Raw genomic sequence first — 5,164 nt, forward strand, 5'->3', positions numbered from 1 at the left:
GGGATAGAAGGAATTTACTTAACATCATAAAAGCCATCTAGGAGAAGCCCTCAGCTAACATCATCCTCAACAGGGAAAAACTGAGAGCTTTCCCCCCATGAATCAGGAACATAACAGGGATTTACACTCTCACCATTGTCATTTAACATAGTGCTGGAAGTCCTAACATCAGCCATCAGACAACGAAAGGAAATAAAAGACATCAGAATTGGAAAAGAAGAAGTCAAACTTTCACTTTTCACAGACTACATGATACTGTACTTAGAAAACCCGACAGACTTCACCAGAAGCCTACTAGAACTGATTCAAGAATTCAGCAAAGTTTCATGGTACATAATCAACGTACAGAAATCGGTATGCATTTTTATACACCAACAATGAAGCAACAGAAAGAGAAATCAAGAAATTGATCCCATTCAGAATTGCACAAAAAAACATAAAATACTTAGGAATAAACCTAACCAAGGATATAAGAGATCTGTATGATGAAAACTATAGAAAACTTATGAAGGAAATTGAAGAAGACACAAAGAAATGGAGAAACATTCCATGCTCATGGATTGGAAAAATAAATGTAGTTAAAATGTCATTACTACCCAAAGCAATCTACACATTGAATCCAATCAAAATTGCACCAGCATTCTTCTCAAAACTAGAACAAACTATCCTAAAATTTGTATGGAACCACAAAAGACTCCGAATAGCCAAAGTAATGTTGAAGAAGAAAACCAAAACGGGAGGTATCACCATCCCAGACTTTAGCCTCTACTACAAAGCTGTCATCATCAAGACAGTATAGTATTGGCACAAAAACAGACACATAGACCAATGCAATAGAATTGAGAACTCAAATTTCTACCCAAAAGTATACAGCCAACTAATCTTTGACAAAGCAGGAAAGTGTACCCAATGGAAAAAAACACAGCCTCTTTAACAGATGGTGCTGGTAGAACTGGACAGCAACATGCATAAGAACGAAACTAGATCATTTCCTCACACCATACACAAAAATAAACTCAAAATGGATAAAGGACCTGAACGTGAGACAGGAAACCATCAAAACCTTAGAGGACAAAGCAGGAAACAACCTCCTTGACCTCAGCCACAGCAATTTCTTACTTGACACATCCCCCAAATCAAGGGAATCAAGAGAAAAAATGAACTATTGGAACCTCATCAAGATTAAAACGTTCTAGGGGCGCCTGGGTGGCTTAGTCGGTTGAGCGTCCGACTTTCGCTTAGGTCATGATCTTGCGGTTCGTGGATTGGAGCCCCGCATCGGGCTCTGTGCTGACTGCCAGCTCGGAGCCTGGAGCCTATTTCAGAGTCTGTCACTCCCTCTCTCTGACCCTTCCCTGCTCATGCTGTCTCTCTCTCTCTCTCCTAGAAATAAATAAAAATATTAAAAAAAAAAAGATTAAAAGGTTCTGCACGGCAAAGGCAACAATCCATAAAACTAATAGGCAACCGGTTGAATGGGAAAAGATAGTTGCAAATGACATATCAGATAAAGGGGTTAATATCCAAANGAAAATGAGCAAAGCAGAGGACTCTAGACACTGGCGAGGATGAGGAGAAACGGGCACCCTCCTACACTGTTGGTGGGAATGTAAACTGGTGCAGCCCCTCTGGAAAACAGTGTGGTAGTTCCTCAAAAACTTAACAATAGAACTCCCCTATGACNACTGTGTGTAGCCATATGGATGGACCTTGACGGTGTTATGCTGAGCGAAATAAGTCAGGCAGAGCAGGACAGATACCATATGTTTGCAAGTATAGGAGGATTAGGAGGAACNTTCACAATAAACTATTTAAAAACAGTAACAAGAATAAAACAAAGAAGAGAAACCTAAAATTACTATTTGAGCCCTAACATGCAACTTATTCTCCTAAATCCAAGCCATGTGTTAAATAATTTTAGCAGATTTCAATGCTCTAATAAGATTGTGTCACTCATCTACCCTATGTCTCACCACCTTGCATCCATCACACATACATCCCAGCCTTTCACTTCAGGAACTGACTGGAGAATTCTAGAGATAATAGAAATTTTGAGGTTTCATTTTGTACATATCACTATTTTTGGACTGGAGTCCATCTAAGGATTTGCAAATATATGTGAGACATGTGTGTGGCCAGGGAACCTGCATCCTTTTATCTCCCCTGGTCACTTTCTAATTTTAGAAAATTCCTATGTTCAATCTCAATCTGTTTGCCTTCAGGATTAGCGTCTCTTATCACCCATTCTGTTTGGGGATGACGTACACAAATCCTCAAGAGCTGAAGACAATTCTAAAATGCCCACTTGGTGACATTGTTCCATTGCCTATCAGTCCAGGTGTCTGGAATTTTAGGTCTCAAAAATTTTGTTATTAACCCACCAAACTTTATCAAAATATCTCTTTAAAAGCATTAATTTGGTCCATGCCAGGATATAGAACCTTGTGCAGTCATCTTGTTTCTTCTCAAAATTTTGAAATATGACAGTATCCTAATTTCCAGGACAGATAGTTAAGAACTCCTATTTCAACCCCCCAAACTCCATGGTCTCCTCAATTAGTATCACCACGTTATCACTCATTTGATTAAGGGACAGTACAACCCTGAAGTGGAGCATGAGTAATATGACCTTCCCGGTCCCTTTCAGGCCATGATATAAGGTACGGGAAACAGAATTCACAGCTATCCTGACCTACCCAATGCTTTTCCGAGGGGTCCCCCTGAGGACCAGGCAGACTCCAGCATGGGCACTTTCTGAAAGTGGGCAGAGTGCCAAATACTGGCACAGCGACTGGTGTGCAAGGCCTCAGGTCAGGAGGACAGTCAAAGCCCACACTTCTCCATTTTCCTCAAATTCAATGTTTCCAGCCTAGGCTCCCAATACAATATAAACCTGGCTCATAAATTCCCTTCAAATGTGAAAACACACATCCTTCACAAAAGTCTCATTCTTTTATGACTCTTAAAGGTCCATGTATCCTAGAATTACTGTCCCATTTCTTTTCCAATTCACCTGTCCCTCTTTTGTTACCCAAATTGTTCTATAAGCATCATCCCCCAGGAAGTATCTCTTGACCAATACCTTTTTCTCAGTTTCTACTCATACCTTCCCTTCTACAGTAATGATGCCTCAATCCCAATCTACTTACTAATTCCTCCTATTTCACTCCATTTGTCTCCTCATTTAGTGTGTAATTCTCTCCCCAAAGAATCTTAATGCTCTCACAAGGTGTTTGCCCCAGCTTCTCAAAAATGCATCTAGAAGAATTGGTAAGTATGTGAGTAGTCCTCCACACTTCCCCAGAATCACCTACTCCCTGTAGGGAATATGAGAAATTCTGCAAGTAAGAAAGCAATTTCCTATCTATCCCTTCCAGGGCAGGCCCCATACACAAATACAATAGAAAACCATTATCCCTTGTATGCCAACCTTAGAACTCTGACTGCTTCAACAAAGATGCCTCTTGTGCCCATGCTGCAGCCGGTCTCTTCCTCATGGATTCCTTGGAATCATGTAGAGTAGGTCGGGCCTTCTAACAATTTTACTGCCACCAGCCCTTCCCCACATCCCATGGAAATAGATGGAGCAGGACCATGCAGGTTCATGCCTGGCATCCTCCTATCCCAGTGTTATATTGTACCTGCTGCTCTTTGAATAAACAACACTGTTCTTACTGTTGGGTCTAGAGGAGAGAAGGACCTACTCCTTTCCCTGAACAAGATTCCACTGTGATGGAACAGACCGGACCATCACGAGAACACAGGCATAGCAACAGAAAGCCAAAACTACAAGTGTCTGCATATCGTTCTAAATGCTGGATATGGATCTAGATACAGTTCTAGATATAGTAATGGATTGAGAAAAAAAATGGTATTTGTTAAGGAAATCTCCCAGAAGACAGTTTTAAAGGAGTAGCACATGCTAGCCTGGAAGGATGGATAACTTTCTGTACCAAAATAAATGTGTTAGGCTCAATTCAATTTAACATGAATTATTAAATGCTCCTATGTTCCGGGCCTCCAGCTGGATGCTTAGGGCAGTGATAAGATGACATTCCTCACCAAAGATCTATAATCTCAGAAACAAAATAAAGAAAATAAAGACACACAATATCAGATTTATTGAGGTTTAATTAACATATAAAATTGTAAGATGTCTAATATGTAAATTGGGATGATTTGATATACATATACATTGTGAAATGATTCACTATGATTTCCCCCCTGTAAAAGGAATAATGATGGCATATTAATGTAAATATTTCATTAAATAAAGGTAAATGTTCAAAGGGTGCCTGTGTTTCTCTAACTTCATCTTTACATATGGTGGGGCTTCAGTGGAGCTTTAGTTTTCAAAGTATGGTCCTTGGAGCAGCAGCAGTAGCATCACCTAGGAACTTATTAGAAGTACAAGTTCTGGGGTCTATCCAGATCTACTGAATTCTAACCACTAGGAGTGGGCCCAACAATCTGTATTTTCACAAGCCCTCCAGGTGAGGTGACTATTTGGTAAAGTTTGAGCACTATTGAGCAGAGTAATATTATTGGCCTCCCTCCACACTCTCACTGTGACTTTGATCAATGAGTTAAAGAGATAGCAGTAAGGATGCTCATCTCAGACTCTTCCACTATTTTATTGATTTTCTTTTTTTATGCAGAACCAACTTGCCCACAGGACACACACTTCCCAACTTGCTCATACACAAGAAAATCTAATAAATTTAAGCTCTCTCCTGAGAGCAGGGGTTGCTCAGCACTACTTGTGATGAAAAATATGTCAGTCTGCCTGAGTGATGAAGGGCTAGCATGCTAATTAGGTTGCAGATCTAAAGCAGGTGGTTTCATCACTTATGTCTCTGTCTTGATTATCAATTGGTTCCAAACATAGGAGGAGGAGAGGGGGTTATTTTTTAGGCCACTATAGCTCTAACAATGGATTGTAGTGAAAAGTGGTTCAGGATGTAGGTTCAGATTGCATGCAGTAGATAGACCTTGTGGAAAGAACAACAAGATAGAAGAACCAGAGGACACATGAAACGATGCTCAGCATCCCTCCTCATCAGGGAAATACAAATCAAAACCACACTGACATACCACCTCACGGTTGTCAGAGTGGCTAAAATGAGCAAATCAGAGAACTCAAGATGCTGGTGAGGATGTGGAG

Source organism: Crocuta crocuta, unplaced genomic scaffold (assembly GCF_008692635.1).
Source record: "Crocuta crocuta isolate KB4526 unplaced genomic scaffold, BGI_CrCroc_1.0 scaffold276, whole genome shotgun sequence".
NCBI lineage: Eukaryota > Metazoa > Chordata > Mammalia > Carnivora > Hyaenidae > Crocuta > Crocuta crocuta.